Consider the following 20,120-nt stretch of genomic DNA (forward strand, 5'->3'; position numbering starts at 1 on the left):
TTTTACACAACATTCTTTTTCACACCCCAGGACCCAAACATTCCCCCAGACGAACCAAAACATTCCTCTTAGTCTTTTAACATACCACTGTTCCCAGTCCCAGGAACCCTAGCATAGTCCCTCCATCACAATCCCATGGTTCCTGTCAACCCGAGTCTTACACAGTGGGAGCAAAATCACATCCCCAGCCTCACCGGGCAACATGCAGTCTTATCTTTGCTGCCTGGATTCAAGGTCCCTGCATGCTTAGGCCTTTCTGTCTCTGCACACAGAGTTTCTACCTCAGTCTCAAGTTCATGAACCATGAAGAGTAAACGTCCTTTTTCCTCCTGGGTGTACAGGGGATCTGTGGCAAGTTGTTCTTTCTCGAACTTGAGGTATTGCAATTCATGTTCTGCTGCTTCCAACCACTCTTTAAGTTCCCTGGCCCTCAGGACAGGAGACATAAAACAGGTACCTGCTATCTCCTTCCCCATACCAGAGCCCTGGTTCCACTGCTGGCCATTCATCTGGGCATCTATTTGTTGGTGTGGCCCGTTTGAATCCCCATGCTAGTTTGCTTAATGGGAAGATCAATCTAGGTCCTCCCAGCCTGCTGTCTTCATCCCCTCTCAAATATTCACAGGAAGGCCTCAGGGTTCCGGGCTGAGAGTCACCTCACTGACTGTGTCCTGGTGCCTGTTGGCCCAATCATTTCTGCAGCCACTCGTACTGTTGGAAGTGGACTTCTTGCCACCTCTGTTGTGCTGCAAATTGGGTGTCCTGCTGCTTCTCCATTAACAGCACGAGCGAGGGCCGGATTAACTTTTTGTGAGCCTGGCGCCAAACATATTTGTGGGCCCCCCTGGGGAATGAAGGGGCCAGGGGCAAGAGCACAGCAGGCAGGATGGATTTGATTTAAATCATGATTTAAATCACTAGTCAGGAAGACTCGGTTTAATCATGGTTTTCTACATAAAAGTGCATTCTTGTTGGTTGTTATAACCTTAATACATATTCTTGACAACTCCGAGATAGATGTAGGTTTCATTTTTAGAAGGTACACACTATACATTTTTAAACAGTGATTTATTTTGAAAACTTTTCAGATGAGTTTTACAGCTATATCAGAAAATGAATGATTGTTTGGTTATTTCATTTACCAAAGATAATTGAAGAAGATATTTATGAAGTCACTGGGAGGTGAACTATCTCCAATTCAACAGGTTAATCATTCATATTTGGAGGATTTTCTTGCCAGGCTGTATTAGGAGGAGAACATCACCAGCCAGACATTTAAATTGTTTTATTTAACTAAAACAACAACGTTAAGTATTCTGGATTTTTTTCTTCAACAGCAAACATAATATTTTAACAAAAAAGCATATGTCCCTCACTTTTCACATTTATCTCCAGACTTCTTCTCCTTGTCCAGATCTATTCCATCCCCAACAATCTTCTATTCATTGAACTTTTTGAAACTTTTCACTTTTAAAGAGAGATAAGGGATTGACTCTGTGTACACAAATTTGCAGAGGGACAATAGGGTTGAGGTCTGTTATTTCTCACCTCTATATATTATTTATTTATTTAAAAACATTTTTGCTGTTAACAAGCATCTTACCTCTGGAGACACAAATCCACAGTTTGAAAACTGCAAAACTAAGCATCTCGGATGGTATCTTCTAGACTGAGCACTGAGTCCCATTGGGTAGATAGAAAGATTAACTTAAATAATCTATGCATAAGCCTGTGGCACCCCATAAAATTGGGTCCTTAATCCATGAACTATTAGAACTCATTTACAAAACTTTTCTTAAACATTACATGAATATATTGTCTCATACTATAGAATTAGAATATATAATCCCTATTCCATGATGAGATATAACGTACCTTAATTAAAACTATCTTTAGATAGGTTTTTTCCCCTCAAAAATCTGATTTAAATTTAAAAAATCCAATTTTTAATTTTTTTTTAAAAAGTCACTGATTTTTATCCACCCTGAAAGCGGGGTATGGTGAGGGGGAAGGATTGGTCCCCAGCTGGAGCAAGGCAGGGGCCAGGGCAAGAGCACAGCGGGGCACGAGTTAGGTTTGGTTCCTGGAGCAAGGGAGGGGCCAGGGGTAAACTGCAAGCACAGCAGGGCGGGGGAAGGGGTTAAACAGGATCCCCCGCATCCCTGGCCACATAGAGTGGGTACCTACCTGGTTCTAGCCCATTCTCTTAGTCTCTCTCTGCATTGAGCTGAGGATGGGGGTGCACTGCGCACGGGACAGAGGGTGCAGGGTCTGGGAGGGAGTTAGGGTGCAGGAGCAGGCTAGGGGTTGGGGTGCAGTGTCTGGCCAGGAGCTAGGATGAGGGAGGGGGCTCAGGGTTGGAGCAGGAGGTTGGGGTGTGGAGGGCTTACCTGGGGCAGCTCCCATTTGGTGCGGGGGGTGTAGGTGGGAATGTGTGTGTGGGGGGGGGGTGCAGGAGTTCCTGTTTGGTGCAGGGGGCTGGAGGGGGTATGCCCTGATTCCACCCCCTTCCCCAAGACCCCACCCCCACCTCTTCTCTGCCTCCTCCCCCCGAGCACACCGCAGCTCCGCTCCTTCCCCTCCCTTGTGCCAGCAAACAGCTGTTCGGGGCAGGGAGAGGGGGAGGGGCGGGAACGCAGCACGCTGGGGGAAGAGGTGGGGGAGGGAGGAGCTTGGCTGCCGGCGGAGACTGCCCTGCTGCAGCAGGAGCCGGCAGGACCAAGCTTCTGCCCCCGCAGGAGAGAGCAGGGGGCGGAGAAGAGTGGGCCCGGCCGGGGCCCCTTCGGAGCGTGGGCCCAGCGCCATGGCAATCCGGTGCTGGCACAAACAGGGCCCCAAGTCTGCTGTTACTGCTGTATTGCAGCTGTCTGCTGCTGCTGCCCAGTCACTAACAGGTGCATTACCTTCCCCTTCTTTCCCTTACCTCCCAAGCTAGATGACGTCAGCTCAGCTTTCTTCTCCACACTTCCCTTATGTCAGGGCCAGTCTCTCCACCCATATGTCACAGGGCAGGGCTTCTCCCTGGCTTCCAAGCACACGCTGCCACGCCTATACTGTCTTCTTTAGGGAGATTTTATTTTCTTAAACCAGGCAAGTAAACAAAGAGAAAACAGTCTTTTAACTCAATCCTTTTTCTCTCAGGCTTCAGGGTCACGCCCTCCCCCCATCCATGTCTCTGCTGCTCCTGCTCCTGGCAGCTTCCAAGTGTTAGTCAGTGATGCTGTCTTCTTGGAGGAGCAGACCCAGGGCTGGTTCCCTGTACACCTGCAGGGGCAGCGAGTTGTATGGGCCCGTGGTGCCCGTGCTCCACCAATATGAAGGCCCAGGGGCCCGGCTGCACCAAAGTTCGGGGCTGGGTCTCTTCCCTGGCCCCGCCTGTCCAGTAGCGTAGCTAGGGGGGTGCAGGGGAAGCAGCCACTTCCCTTCACCCCTTTTCCCAAAAGCGGCGCCTGCCGGGCCGGCGCCAGGGGCAGCACTGCCGGAGGAGCCATGGTGGGGGCGGCAGGCGTGGCCGGAGGAGCGAGGGGGCCGGCTCCTCGGCCATCGCACCCCACGCGGCCCCAACATCGCCGCAGGCGCAGCCACCTCCTTCGGCGGCCAAGTGCTCCCTGCCCGGAGCCGGGGCCGGGGCCGGGATCCGCCCACTGTGCGGGGCCGGGATCGGCCGGGGACAGGCGGCGGCGCAGGACAGAACGTGGGTGGCGGGGGTCCGGTGCCTTGCACTGGGGGGTCCCCTCCGGGCGAGGGGCTCCCCGGGGCAGGGCCCGCAGGACAGGGGCGCAGGCCACGCTGTCTGGACAGGGAGCCCTGGCATGGCGCAGGAGCCTGGAGCCCTGGGCGAGGGGGACGGGACCCCGCGGGTGGGGCTGGGCGGCGCAGCCTGGCGGGGGACACCTCCAGAGCGGTCTGGGCAGGAGAGACTCTCCCAGGACCGCGGGGGGACGGGGGTATCTGCACCCCCGGGAAGCCCGCAGGAGTCCTGAGCCGGGCCCTGGGGTTAATCTGGGGGGGGGGGGGGGGGATGGGAGGAGCCAAGGGGGGCATAGCCAGAGGAGGAGCCAAGGAGGAGCGCCTTTTTTCTGTTTGCTCCCCCTACACTTAGACCCTGGCTACGCCACTGCGCCTGCCGCACCTCCCCCAGAGCATCCCCCCCGGCCCCACCTGCTGCCCCCGGGCAATTTAAAAGGGCCCGGGGGCCCCCACCGCCACCACCAGCAGTGCAATGGGGCTAAGTCGGCTTCCTGCCCACCTGCTCTGCTTCCGGAAGTGGCCAGCAGGTCCCTGCAGCCCCTGGCTGGGTGGTGTCTCCGTGCGCTGCCCTCACCCCAAGCACTGATGCTGCCAACTGCGGCCAATGGGAGCTGTGGGGGAGGTGCCTGCGGGCAGCGGTGCGCGGAAACCCCTCCAGCCCCCCCGCTTAGGAGTCGCTGCCAGAGAGGTGTGCGAGTCACTTTCGGGAGCCACCCGAGGTAAGCGCTGCACCCCTCACCCTCTCCCACACCCCAACCCCCTGCCCCAGCCCAGACCTCGCACCCCAACTCCCTCCCAGAGTCCGCCTCCTGCACCTCCTCCTGCACCCCAACCCCCTGCCCCAGCCCAGAGCCCACCCCCCGCACCCAAACACCCTCCCAGAAGCCGACCCCTTCCTCCTCCCACACCCAAACTCCCTCCCAGAGCCTTAGACACGTGGTGGGGGCAGGACTTGGACCCGTTCTGGGCACCACCAAAAATTATACAAACCTGCCGCCCCTGTACACCTGGTCCCTTGCTCCAGGGACCCACCACCAGAGTTGACTCAACTGCTCTGCACTGTGGCTTCTATTCACAGGGACCTGCTTCCCTGTGACACTGTTTTAGTCATGGGAAGCCTGGCTTGTGCACCGTAAAGCCAGATACACGTCTTTAGCCGAGCGATCACACTGCTTTATCTTTGGCAAAGAAAAGTGTTTGTGATAAACACACGATTTATTGTGTCACCCTTTGAAAGACATGGGTGCAGGAGCGCCGCGGCAGAAGGTCCCGCCCCAAAATGCCACCCCCCACAGAGGCGGTGGATGGTCCCACCGCCCCCCAAATTGTAGCGCCCTAGGCGACCACCTAGGTCACCTAATGGGTTGTGCCGGCCCTGCATGGGTGTGTTATCGATCCAGAAAAACAACAAGGAGTCCATCTGGTGGCACCTTACAGACTAACAGATTTATTTGAGCATAAGCTTTCATGGGTAAAAAACCCACTTTTTCAGATGCATCGATCCAGAGGAGCTCTTGTGGAAAGTCAGTAACGAGACCCATACAGATACCAGACAGACACACATGTGTTTATGAGGCAGTGGATACTGCCTGAAGGCATTTGGAAATCAGACATGACACATTTAGATGATGGCTTGAAAAACACTTTTTAAAAAATGATTTATTTCAAAAGTTTTACAAATCCTTGCCTTGTAAATATCAGAAACAAAACCATCATTATAACAATTAGCTTTTGCTTAAAGAGGTATTACACAGGAATATAGGCATCAGAAGATCTTTCTGTTAGGGTGTTATATCACATAGTGAGTGTCATTTCTAGTGATTTTATTATGTTGAGTGAAATCTCAATATACACAGGTTTAACAGACCAGGCATATCTTGCAAATGCTAATATTAAAAAAAAATTGGACAGGTGTGCTGGGGTTTTTTTGCAGGTGAATGTCCTTTGTCTGAGTATTGAATAAAAGGCAACCAGATACCTAAGTATCTATCTGTCCTCTGTCTATTTTCCTGGGTATCTAACTGGTGTGTTAATTTTTCCATAAACACCACCTCCCTTTTTTTTTTTTTTTTTTTAAACCATTTGTCTCGGTATGGACTATTTTTCTTTCCCCAGTGAGAGGCTATCACTAGCCAAGCAGCTACCCAGGACATTAATTCTTCATTTCCTTTTGTGTGACCATTTCCAATGGCAAACCCCAGGAGGATTACCAAGGGATCATTTAGTAATAAATATCCACCAATGTGTGATATTTGGTTACGGATTGCATCCCGATACTCTCTGACTGGATGTGTCCACCAAATAGCCTCTTTCACCATATATCCCCATTCAATCTCTCTATATTGTTTAACCTGATGGGTGTAAGGTAACACTGAAACAGTAGCTGAAAAAAACCTTTTTTTTATTGTGCTACAGACTGAGATTGCTGATCATCTTTTCCAGATCATACCCCAGTCCTCTGGTACAATTTGTCTATCCACATCCTTTTCCCAACATGTCATATATGGACTTTTTTTGTTAGGAAAGCTGTCTGCAAAGATTGATATACATTAGCTAAATGTTTTGGGTTTCCCAGTTGACCAGATGCCATTGTTTCTAGGAGAATGAGCTTTCTGTAGAGAACAGATTTTATAGTAAATTGAGACATGTAATGCCTTACTTGAAAGTACTGGTACTAGGGGAGAGTGGGCCAGTCAACGTTATTTTTGATATCCAAGTTAGAAACCTTTCTTTACTGGATAGTTGGCCAACCATGTGTATTCCATGGCTCTTCCAATCTTTGAAGCTCTCTGAGTTAAGATTGAGTTAAGATCTGGATTATTTGCAATCTGTCACTGGGGAGGGAAAAGCATTGATCTATCTGTAGTTCTATCCCAAACTCACGGAGCAGCCTTTGTTAAAGGATCTGTGTAAATTTCTGGAGGTGTGATATTTTTATTTATCTATGGTAGCCTTGTGATATTTACACTGCCGCAATTTTCTTGTTCAATAAAGACCTAGTGTTTGTCTGGGTTAGAGCGCCCCCAGTCCATTACTGCTTTGAGCGGACTGGCTTTATAGTACCATAGAACAGCTAGTCCACCTTGTTTAATGGATCTGTTAAAAGTATCTGCATACACTCTTTGTCTCTTCTTATTCCATACAAATTCTAACATCCTCCGTATTCCTGCTATGGTTTTGTATGGGATAATCACAGAAAGATTTTGAAACAAGAACAAGATCCTTGGCAGAATGGTCATTTTGAATGTGGCTTTTCTTCCTAATCAAGACATTACATATTTTCCCTAGCACTCCTAGTCTTTTTTCATTTGCTGAAATAGCGGATTGCCATTTAAATCATAAAGCTCGTCTAGGATGTTTGAGAATTGAATTCCCAGGTGTCTTATAGAATTTGTTGCCCATTTGTATCCAAATGTTTTCTGGACGAATGACTTCTCAGAGGCCAGCAAATTTATAGCTGGCATTTTAGATTTTGCAAAATTTACTATAAATCCAGGCACATTCCCGAAGTCCTGGATTTTCTTAGCAACTAACTAAGGAAATATTTGGTTTAGATAAAAATAATATTACATCATCTGCATATATTGTTCTTTTCTGGTGTGTTCCTGCAAGTTTTATTCCTGTGATGGATCCATTGCTCCTTCTCCTCTTAGGGCCATTGCCAGTGCAAAAAGTTGAGAAGACATTGGACATCCCTGCCTAATCCCTCTTTGTAGTTCAAATAGGAGAGATTTAACCCCATTAACTGGAACAGCTGCTTTTGGGCTGGTGTGAAGAGCAGTTATCTACTGAAGGAACTGTGGGGAAGGGATCAAAATCCGTATGGGACAGGGCTTGAAACAGAACGTTCCATTCTATTCCATCAAAGGCTTCCTCTGCATCTAGTGATAACCAAAGAAATGGATCTTTTTCCCCCCACATCTGGCATTATGGAGGATTCCAAGTACTCTCTGAATATTGTCTGACATTTTTCTATCCTTAATTAATCCACTTTGATCTGGAGTTATATAAACTGAGAGCACAGACTGCAATTGGCTAGCTAGAATTTTTACTAAAATCTTTTATGTTGTAAGTCTTCTCCATCTTTAGAAAGAACAATCACAGTAGTTTCTTTCATAGGTTGTGGAAGTGCTTTCCCTAACAGAATAGTGTTGAAGATTCCTCTCAAGGCCAGGGACCCACTAATACCTCCTTAAATACCTTGCAAATTCAGCTGGAAAGCCATCAGGTCCTGGAGTTTTACCAGGCTATTGCCTCTCGGCTTTCATCTTCAGTTATTTATCTGAAGTTTCTTTGTCAATTTTGCTTGTCTTTGGCAAGCCTGCTACTTCCAGATAGTTTTGAATAACTTCAGAGACTGGACTATCTGCAGAGTAGAGGTTTTTATAATAAGCAGGAAAAATAGCATATATTTCATTAAGGTGTGTAATTATTGTTTGCTGATTATTCTTAACTGGTGGGAAAATACATTGCGCTTAAATCCCTTTGTGCTTTCGAGCCAATAGTCTAGCGCTTTTATTTCCTTTTTCATACAACTGTTTTGTATATCAAAGGGCTTTTTCAGTGGCATCTGTGGTCAACATATTCAGTTTCCCCCTAATATTAATTAACTGTTGATATGTTTTTTTAACCTGTGTTTTTATTATTGTCTGGTACCGGTTTTATCTCCTGTCCTAGTTCTATTTTTTCTGTTTCCATTGAGTGGCTCTGCTTATCAACTGAACCTTATATCCTGCTTTACCTGCCTCCCAAGCAGGACTCTTTTTATATTGTCTGTATCGTTTATTTTCAAGTATTGAGCAATATCCTGTTTTATTGCTGCAACCTGATCTTTGTCTTGGAGAAGCAAACAGTTCATTTACTAAAAAAGTGATCTTTGGGACTGTAACCATGCATTTCCGGGTCATAACTGAGGATGCCAAATTCAGGACGAACTGCTGAGAAATAGGGCAAACATAATCCAAAACTGGTGGCTATTCCTCCATAAGATATACCAAACCAGCCACAAAAGTAAACTCCTGTTTCATCACACTGGCTAACAAGAAAATATAAAGGCAGTTTCCTCAGGCATTCCAGTTCTTATAGCACCACCAAAAACACTGGATTCAGAGATGAGTGGTTCTTTACAACCAGACTCATCAAATAATAGGTTCTTCGATCCCAAAGGACCAGCCACACACCCAGGTCAATATATAACTGAGATCTTACCCCAAAATCACGCTGATGCCAATCCTTTAGTATCTAAAATCTAAAGGTTTATTTATAAAAAGAAAAGAAAGAAAGAAAGGTGAGAGTTAAAATTGGTTAAAGGAATCAGTTACATACAGTAATAGCAAAGTTCTTGGTTCAGGCTTGTAGCAGTGATGGAATAAATTGCTGGCTTAAGTCAAGTCTCTGAAGTACATCCAGAGCTTGGATGGGTCATTCACAGGGCCGGCTCCAGCTTTTTTGCTGCCCCAAGCGGCGAAGCGGAAAAAAAAGATAAAGCCGATTGGTGGCACTTCGGCGGCAGCTGAATCGCGCCGCTTCATTCTTCTGCGGCAATTCGGTGGCGGGTCCTTTGCCCCCTCTCTTCCTCTTCTGTGGCACTTCGGCGGCAGCTCAAAGAGGAAGAGAGGGACTGAGGGACCCACCGCCGAATTGCCGCCGGACGTGCCGCCCCTTTCTATTGGCTGCCCCAAGCACCTGCTTCCTTCGCTAGTTCCTGGAGCCGGCCCTGGTCATTCAGTCCATTGTTCAGAGCTTCAGTTTGTAGCAAAGTTCCTCCAGAGGTAAGAAGCAGGATTGAACACAAAATGGAGGTGTTTCCAGGGTCTTTTATAGCTTTTGCCATGTGGAGGGCATCCCATTGTTCTTACTGTGGAAAATTACAGCAAAAAGATGGAGTTTGGAGTTACATGATCAAGTCACATGTCCATGCATTTCGCCTAGTCACAGCAGGAAATTTCATTAAGTGTAGATAGGCATCTCCCATGGTCCATTGTCAATTAAATGTTCTTTCAATGGGCCACTCAATTTGCATCCGACAAAGTGGGTATTCACCCACAAAAGCTCATGCTCCAATACGTCTGTTAGTCTATAAGGTGCCACAGGGCCTGAACACCATATGGGACCAGGAGTAAACAGAAATTAAAGAAAACACAGTGAGTGGAAGAATGGAGCAGCTAAAAGCTTCACCAGAACTGAAAATTCTCTGGAAATGTGAAAGACAACTGGAAGAAATGTAAATTGCACTCTGTATCAGCAAGTGATGGGTGCCAGCGAGACAGAAGACAATCTGAAGGAACCCTTATTTCTGGCAGCAGTAGGTTCTGAAGCACCAGATGTGTTTAATAGTTTTCAGTTAACTCAGGCAGAGGAGGCTAACTATGAAATTATAGTACAGAAATTTGAGGAGTATTGGACTCCATACAAAAATAAAACATCACAGAGATGTTTTTATATGATATTCCTGCTGAATGAACTCTAACTGAGAAGACTGAAAATCCTGAATACTTCAAGGATAATAAATAGTCAGGAATGGATGTCTTTAAGGATTGAAGGTCACACTGAGCCGCCAAAGCAAAAAAACCTTTCCCTTCGGATCTACTTGTGACTCTTGTAGAAGCCTGTCTGCTTTGAATCAAAGTATCAGAACAGCTCCTGTCTAAAGCACTTAACTAGCTAGCATCCAGGCGGTCAGATACAGAGACAAGGGGGTACAGGTATAGGATCAGGCTCTAATTCTGTGACATAATGTTCAGGCGATCCGGAAGAGTGATGGGCAACTGAATCAATAGATGCATCCGTTCTGAATACTGGAACGGACACACCCACACGGATGCTATCAGTATTAGCGGGGCTTTGTCCCAGCTGATTTTTCTGAGGCCCTCTGGGGATTAATGGGATTGGCAGGAAGACAAACATCAGGTCTGTATTCCACTAGCTCAAGAATGCATCTGTAAGGGAGCCTGGGCTCATGCCTCTTCAGAATAAAAACGTGTGGTTCTTCATGTGCAAATTGGTGGCTGTATGTCGCGGGGCCAGTACCCCCCATCACCCTGGGGTGGGGTGTGTGCATGGTAGCCCCACGGTTAAGTCAATATGGTTGTGCTCAGCCACTGGGCTGCATAGTCCATGGCCAGAGTCAGTAGGACTCCCCTTAACTGCAGGGAAGTGCAGCTCAATGGCCAGAGTCAATAGGACTCCCCTTAACTGCAGGGGAGTGTGGCCCAATGGCTGGAATCAGTAGGGCTTCCCCTGTCTGCAGGGAAGTGTGGCCCAATGGCCAGAGTCAGTAGGACTCCCCTTAACTGCAGGGGAGTGTGGCCTAGTGGCCGGAGTCGATATAATCACCCTTGGAGGCAGGGTAGGGTGGCTTAGTGGCCAGAGTCAATACAGCCACCCTTGAAGGCAGGGCAGAGTGGCCAAGTGGCCAGTGCCTGGGGGCTGTCACCAGGGGGGGCGTGGCCCCGGTAGGGGGGGCCCAGGCCCACCCGACTCCACCGGGCCCCAACCCAGGGCCCTAACAGCAGCGGAGCAGCCCGCCACTCGGTCAGCGATCTGTTCTGGAAATACCCCATCTAAGCAAGATTTGATTGAGGACTGAGTACTTGAGAGTCCATTTGTGACTAGCAAAGCACTTCCTACTAAGTTGGTTTGCTAGGTTGTTCTGAACACATAAAGCTGTGAGATGGGACTGATGCATTCAACACCAGCCCCACAAATGAACCACGTTCTGATAGAGAGGGGATCACTCTGCTCCTTATCTCTGATGTAGTGCACCACTATAATGTTGTCTGTCAGGACTTGAATGGTGGGTCTTTGGAAGAGTGGCAGGAATGCTCTGCAAGCTCAACATATGAATCTGATTTCTAGCACATTTATGTGTAGATGAAAGTCTATTGGGGACCACAGGCCTTGTGGCTGGAGATGGTCTAAGCATGCTCCCCACCTCTGCTTGGAAGCATCCATTACCAGAGCCTTGGTGGGGGATTACTAGGTGAATGGGATGCCCGGGCAGATGTTTTGAAGATCCTTCCATCAGAGTAGAGAGGATAGGACTTCTGGGGCATTATGACCTGCAAAGTTCATGCTGTGTCTGCCTGGTTGACAAACTAATTTCAACTGCCCCAGAAGAGGCCAAAGATAAAGTCTGGATGTAGCAAAAGTATAAGAGGCCACGTGGCCCAATAACCAAGACAGACTTTCACTGAAGTCCTTGGGTGCTCATCTAGATTTGAAATGAGTGCATTATGCTGCAAAATCTGTCCTGTGGGGAAATAAGCTCTCACTGGCCTTGAACTGCACCTATGAACTCTATTGTTTGAGTGGGAGTGAGAGTTGACTTGTCCTGATTGATCTGGAGGCCTGAAACGGCAAAGAGGTGGAGAACCGTTCATTTTTTTTTTTTTTTTTTAATGGAGATATCCTATCTCCTAGAACTGGAAGGGACTTTGATAGGTCATCGAGTCCAGCCCCCTGCCTTCACTAGCAGGACCAAGTACTGATTTTGCCCCAGATCCCTAAGTGGCCCCCTCAAGGATTGAACTCACAACCCTGGGTTTAGCAGGCCAATGCTCAAACCACAGAGCTATCCCTCCCCCTCATACTGCATTGTGTTAACCAATATATGCTAGCTAGCATGTGTATATATCATATTAATAATACATATTATTTGTTCATATAAGGGATGTGAATATTGTTTAAAAAAGTTAATTGGTTAAACGATTAAAATTATATTGTTTAACCGGCTAACCGAGGTCACTGTGGCGGGCTGATGCAGGGTGGCAGGTGCTGGGATCCTGCCGACCCAGCATGGCCGGGGCCGGGGCTGCTCCAGCCCGCTCAGCCTGGTGCGACCAGGGTTAGGGCTGCTCCGGCACAGCCGGGGCTGGGATCCTGCCTGCCCGGCCGGCAGGCCAAGGCTGGGGCTGCTCCAGCCCACCCGGCCCAGCGCGGCATGGGCTGGGGTCCCACTGGCCGGCTGGCCTGACACAGCCGGGGCTGCTCAGGCTGGGGTCCTTTTGGCCAGCTGCCAGGGTTAATGGTTAAGGTCCTGTTAACAGTAAGCCTAATGCTTACCGGTTTACCAGTTAACCGTTTAACCTTTTACATCACAGACAGACAGACAGACACACACACACACACAGAGCACATAATGTTAACAACAGTTATATAGCCCAAATTGGCCTATATCTTTTATAATTCTGTACAATTGTGCTAAGTATTCCATAATACCTGGCATTAGCTGAAGTAAGTTTTGGCTTAAGTAGATAGGAAAATTGTCAGAATCAGGATATATGAGTGTTTTACCATAGCAACAGCTAGGGAGTTATTCCCACAGGCCAGTACTGGAATGTCCCAAAGGAAATGGACAAGATATATGCGTGTTCTACCCCGGTACAAATGTAGGAGATACATTCACAGACCCGTATCTGGAATGCTAGTATCCAAAACAAACAAGGAAAGGAACATAAGTCAAGGAACTGGGATGCACTGATGGATTGGATTTTAGTGGTGTGTCAAGAGTTTTATAACTCGTAAAAATATCTTATAACTAGTCATTGCTGAACTGTGTAACTTTGGGAGCTCACCTTCTATGTAAGGTGAATGTAACATTGCTGTACAAGATGGCTTTCCAGAGACTGGTATCGAATAAAACCTTTTTCCTGTACGATATTATTATTGGCTTAGAGAAATAAACCTGACTCATATTGGTTATTTGGTCTCTTGAATGTATTTCATAATGAAGCAAAGAGTGGTCGAGCAACTGACTATACAATTTATCAACCACTGGGAACCCAAAGAGAGGATTTGCCCCAAATCAGCCAATCTTTAAGGTATAGGTAAATGTGCAGTCCCTGTCTTCACAAATGAGCTGCTAAGATTGATAGGCATTTAAATAAAAGCTCTTGGTGCCATGGAAAAGCCAAACTGTAATGCTCTGTAGAGCTAAGTAAACAAGCACTTCACTGGGTAATGTACTGACTTTTAAGCATCTAATTAATGAGGGAGACAAGATTTCATTGGGTGTCCTCTTGTTCTTGCTGTTCATCTCATTCTGTGAAGGTGCTGCGTTGTGGATACAAAACAGAATGAAAGATGGCTGCCAAATGGGGGCGGGGGAGGAAGGAATGGATGTTTCAGTCCAGGACTCTTGATGCAGACTCAAACCTGCTCCTCAGGCCAGGTGTCGTGTGATCAGCAACAGTAGTTGAGGCCGAACTTCTCCTTCTCTGGTACCAAGGTCTTTTCTTGGGAGGTTTTGAGGACTTTTCCTGGTAATATAAGGAGGCTGGTCTTTCCTGTAAAAGGTTTGAGTCCTAACCCACCTCTTCTGGGCTGGAGTGTAGAGGCCTAAACCCAGATACTCAAAGGTGGTATTCAACTCCCATTAGTTTCAAGTGGAGTGGAGTGCTTCGTCAATATTGGAGTTAAAAAGATCATGACCTCCCAGTGGTAGGGTCTCAGTTGTGATGTGAACCTCATTTGGTTTGCCTAATGATTGCAGCCAGGATGCCTTGGGCATGGTGACAGAAGTAGCCCTTGTCCTTGTGGCTATGTCAAAAGCATCTAGTGCTACAAACAATACTGTCTTGGCAATCAACTGACCTTCAGTATAAATGGACTTCATCTTTTTGAGTCCTGTGTAAGTCTGTCCACAAACTGGGAGATTTTGGCTGATCCGAGGTGATCATATTTCACTAGCAAAGCTTGATAATTTGCTATGTGAACTTGGAGGCTAGCAGAATTGATCTTCCTTCCAAATAAGGATAGTTTCTTTGGATATTTATCATCAGGCATCAACTTAGAAGGCTGGTGCTATTTTGTTTTCTCGTGTACTGCAGCCACTAATAGAGATCCAGGGGCAGGGTGGGTATAAAAACCCTTTTGGAGGGACTTGATAATTGTGATTTGTTCTTTTAGAAGTGGCCGCAATAGAGGCCAGAGTCTGCCACAGATCTTGGCCAGCTCAAAGATGCCCTCATTAATGGGCTATTACTCTGCCTCCTTCACCACTTAACAGGTACTACTGTGAGGGCCAAACTGTTCCCTGGGATACACAGGGCCTGGGCCACCTCCTCAGCTCATGTCAGTCAGCATAGCTGTGTTGATTAACACCAGACATGGAGCTAATACACCCCAAAGCCATAATAGCACAGGTTGTAATCTAATCAAAACTCATATACTAAACCAAGCTGGGTGTGGTAAGATTTTGACTCACTTTCAAGAAAAGTCCAGCAGCCGCCTGAAATAGTGCTAGAAATTCCTTACTCCTCCCACTGAGGGAGTACAGAACCACTACCCAGAATGGAACTCGTGGACTAGCATAATTGGTCTCTTCCAGATGTGATGTAAAATCAGGGTCATGACCAATTGTGTTCATGGGTTACGTGACCCAGGGTGCCTGGGTAGCCCCCACTGAAAATGCCAAGGGCAGGGCAAGCTGCAAAAAGGAGAGCAGATTCTCCCAAAGATGTGTGGTTGACACTGAAGTTAAACTCACCAACCAGTCACAAGCTGTGCTCCTGATCCCCCACACTGGTTATCAAGAATCAAAAAAGAAATCACACAGCCCCCTTTATTGCATTCCAATTCTCGGGCTCCCAATCAGCACATGGGTCCAGTACAGGCAGAAGTTATTTGAAACTCTGCTCACTATACAAAATGTTCTTCTGACCAGGGCCGGCTCAGGCTTTTTTACCACCCCAAGCGGCGAAGAAGAAAAAAGGCGCGATCAGCAGCACTTTGGCGGCAGCTCAACCGCGCCGCTTCATTCCTCGGTGGCAATTCGGCAGCAGGTCCTTCGCTCCGAGAGGGACTGAGGGACCCGCCGCCGAATTGCCGCCGAAGACCCAGACGTGCCGCCCCTTCCCATTGGCCACCCCAAGCACCTGCTTCGTTCGCTGGTGCCTGGAGCCGGCCCTGCTTCTGACCCCAAAAGACGTTACCAGGTCAATATTAGTTTGGATCTTACCCAAAATACTAAAGAATTGGCTGGCAGCATGGTGTCTAAAACTAAAGGTTTATTATAAAAGAAAGAACAAGAAGAGAGTTGTTAAATGGTAAAGCAATCACATACATACAGAGACTTCAAAGTCCATATACCAGATTCTTAGCAGTGTTGGTGATTTGCTGGCTTGAAAGTCCCTCTGGAACACACCCACAGTTTGAAAGGGTCATTCAGTCCTTTGCAGTGGTGCAAGTAGAATCCATTTCTTACCAGTACCGGGGGGGGGGGGCACCAGCTACAGGGGGGCACTTGACCTCCCCAAGTGACTGTCCATGTGACTCTTCCCCACCCACTTTCTGGGCCCCCATGCTCTCCCTGTCCCCTCCCCATGATCCATCCCACATCACCTGGGGGGCCCCCTCTGTCCTCCTCCTGCTGCCGGAGGAACTGCCAGGCATTCTGCTCCTTTCCCTGCTGCCCCTCCCATCAGGGAAAGGAGCAAACCCCCTGCCCTGCCCCCTGCCCTTCCACTGAGCTGCATCTCCTTCAGCTCCATCTGTACAGCAGCAGCCCTGCTTGGGGCGGGGGAGACTGGAGGTTCTGCCCCTTTCTCCGCTGGGAGGGGCAGCAGGGAAAGGAGCACAACACCGGCAGCAGTACTGCGCCCAGCCTCGCCCCCCAGCTTTGTCCTCCAGCAGGGCTGCTGCTGTACAAATGGAGGAGACGCAGCTCTGTGGAAGCGCAGGGGGCGGTACAGCTGCACCAGAGGAGCTCGAATCCTCCTGTGTCTTTCCGGTACCTTGCTAGTACGGCACGGCGGACCTGACCGCCCTACTTGCATTGCTGGTCCTTTGTTCAGAGCTTCAGTTTGTAGAAAAGTTCCTCGAGAAGTAAGAAGCAGGAATGAAGACAAAATGGAGAAGATGCAGCTGCCTTTTTATATCCTTTGCCATGTGGCCTTTGTCCCAAACACAAGCTTCACAGCACATGGCATGGAAAAGCCTTAGAGTTCTGTCCAGAGGCATTCCCCTGCACGTCTTGCTGACTCATAAGGTATAGTCCTTGGCTTTTTCAGTGGGCTCATTGCACAGCTGATGACTCTTGATGGGCCATCAAACTGGCTAGGCAGTGCTGATGCCAATCTGTCTGGGGGTGTCACCCAGAAACACAGCACAAGTTTGGAAATACAGCGATACCCTACATATCTATAACTCAGAATACAAACGTGATACAAACATATAAAGAAGATGATCATACTTGGCAAATCGTAAGATTTTCACAGATAGCTTACACAGCATATCTGGTCCGATTCATTGCAATTTTATATTATTGGCATCAACAATATCCTGAAGTGTCTCCCATATTCCATACAGCGTCACAGGTTATCCCAGAGTTACTTTTCATAAGAGCAGTACAATCAAATCTGGTATCCTGGTCAGAATCCATTGTTCAGGACGACATTCTGCTTACCTGAACTCCCCTCTACACTTTAAGGTGGATTCAGTCTGCTTCACTTCCTGTAGCAGCAGAGGCTCCATATAAGTGGTGGGGGAAGAGAGAGGAGCACCACTAAGCCCTTCATCCACAAGACGCCATGTCCGTCTTCCGTGGGTGATGGTACAATAGGTACAAGGCACCTGGCCCAGCTCCGTGGCTCTCAGAAGTCATTCCTAGCACCAGAGATGTGGGACAGGCCCCGATTCCCTCCACACAAACCCCTGCCCTGAGCTGCCTCAAAGGATACTAATATAAGCCTTCCTTGACCTGGGACCAGTGCTCCCTGCACATCAAGGCTTCCAAACACAGGGGTCAGCCATGTGGCACCCAGGCAGTCTTCTAAAGGCTAATGAGTGGGAGCTGGTTGGGAACTTTTGGACACAAATTTTGTCAGAAAATGCTGATGCGTCAAAACTGACACTTTTTGCTGAAACGTATCTGCTTCAATGCAACTTCTATTGGGAAGGCACCTTGGGTCCAGGGTGGAATTTCTGGTCAAAACCAGAGCGCACCTCAGAGACTAGGCAATACCCTGTAATTAGAACCCTCACCTGGGAGACCTTCAAGTTCTTCCTGTCAGCCAGACAGAAGAGGGACTTGAACCTGGCTCTCTTCTAGACTGGGCTGTAGTGGGGCCAGATTGCACTGCAATGGCATACCTTCACTTTTGCTGCATGGAGAACAAAATGGCTTTCTCCAAATGGCATCCGCCACTTAGCATGACCACACTGTTCTGGACTACACCACTACTCCTATTCCAGGGGAGGGCCCTAACCAAAAGGCTATTCTGGAGTGGGGCCTGATCAATCACTCCTGTTGGAGTTGTTCCATTTTGTATAAATTATTAAATATTCATTGGGCCACAAAAAGCAATAGACAGACTCTGTAGTCCAATGGCTGTGGTATTCACCTGGACTGTATGAGACCCATGTTCACATACCTTTGCTGAATCAAACTCTGATGGGGTGGTGCTGGGTGTCTTTTTTTGTTGAAACTTCTTGATTTCATCCCAGGGCTGAATGGAAAAAAAGTTGTGAACCTTTTTGAGATTTCACTGGATAGGAAAAGCAGTTCCTACCCACCTCTGAGAAAGAGGCATGGGGCAAACCTCAAAGGCTAGGGATCTGGATTTGATAAATAGCCAAACTCCCATCCCTGTGCTCTGGGCTATGAGACCTGAACAAACTCAAAGATGTGTTGCTTCCATTTATAAATCAAGGAGAGAGAAAACACAGACTATATAAAAAGTATTTCTGGCCATACCACAACTTGATGTTAGAGGGTGCTGCAAGTCCACAATTACCAATATAGGTGGAAACTTGCTGTTCTCCAGCTCCTTCCATCACTTTTCAAGTTCTTTGCAGGAAGAAGCCAGCATGGCGAATGGACGGGTCTCTTTATAGCCATTTTGGAAGCTCCCCATTTCCTTTCTTCTCTCCATCTGGGGACTGGGCAAAGGAGGGGTTGTAACTGAATATAACCCCTCTCCCAGCTTTACAGAATTATAAAGGGTGGTGGTGATGACAAGAGAAACACCGAAGGACCAGTAGTGACTGCTGTAGAAGCAGAAGCTGCGTGCTTGCATGAGATGTGTGTACCATGCATGCTGAAGGGGGAAGGTCTGAAAAGACCCACAGGGAAGGACCTATCATGGAGATGAAACAAATTTTCCCTGAGTGTAGTGATCACATCAGGCAGAGTCATCTTCGTTGGTGCTGGTAACGGAGACCTCATTTATCCAACCCATATTGAATTCCCTTCCCAGCATGACTGCTGAGAGGAGGTGAAAGACAGGCAGGTGCTATAGTAGGATTACCTTAAACAAGACAGAGTGAGTTCTGGGGAAAGGAGAAGAGAGGGGAAAGGGGCTGGAGGTGAAAAAGAGCAATCTGGGGCAGGAGGATGGAACTGGAGGACAGAAGGATGGTATCCTGCTACCAACTCAGAAATGGACAGCGATACAAAAATGAGCCTATCAAATCCACGAGAGCTCCTTCGAGGCAGACACTCAGGCTGTTAGCTTGGATGACACTTGTATTCCTTGTCATGTCAGTGATGTTACTGAAGTTAAAATTGAAGTGAGAGTTTGGGAGAGAGAGTGTGAGAGGGCCAGACATGGGTGAAAAGCAGCCTTGGATATGAGAGAGAGCTGGGCCAGAGATGGCCTTTGAGAAGGAGGGACTGGAAAGAGAGACAGGGGAGGGAGCTGGAAACAGATTATTATTATTAGGGCTGTCAAGCAATTAAAAAAAGTAATCACAATTAATCACACGATTAATCGCACTGTTAAACAATAATAGAATACCATTTAAAAAATATTTTTGGATGTTTTCTACATTTTCAAATATATTGATTTCAATTACAACACGGAATATAAAGTGTACATAAGAACGGCCATACTGGGTCAGACCAAAGGTCCATCCAGCCCAGTATCCTGTCTGCCGACAGTGGCCAATGACAGGTGCCCCAGAGGGAGTGAACCTAATAGGTAATGATCAAGTGATCTCTCTCCTGCCATCCATCTCCACCCTCTGACAAACAGAGGCTAGGGACACCATTCCTTACCCATCCTGGCTAATAGCCATTAATGGACTTAACCACCATGAATTTATCTGGTTCTCTTTTAAACCCTGTTATAGTCCTAGCCTTCACAACCTCCTCAGGCAAGGAGTTCCACAGGTTGACTTATGCGCTGTGTGAAGAACTTCCTTTTATTTGTTTTAAACCTGCTGCCCATGCATTTCATTTGGTGGCCCCTAGTTCTTATATTATGGGAACAAGTAAATAACTTTTCCTTATTCACTTTCTCCACACCATTCATGATTTTATATACCTCTATCATATCCCCCCTTAGTCTCCTCTTTTCTAAGCTGAAAAGTCCTAGCCTCTTTAATCTCTCCTCATATGGGACCCATCCAAACCCCTAATAATTTTAGTT

Source organism: Emys orbicularis, chromosome 1 (assembly GCF_028017835.1).
Source record: "Emys orbicularis isolate rEmyOrb1 chromosome 1, rEmyOrb1.hap1, whole genome shotgun sequence".
NCBI classification, from domain to species: domain Eukaryota; kingdom Metazoa; phylum Chordata; order Testudines; family Emydidae; genus Emys; species Emys orbicularis.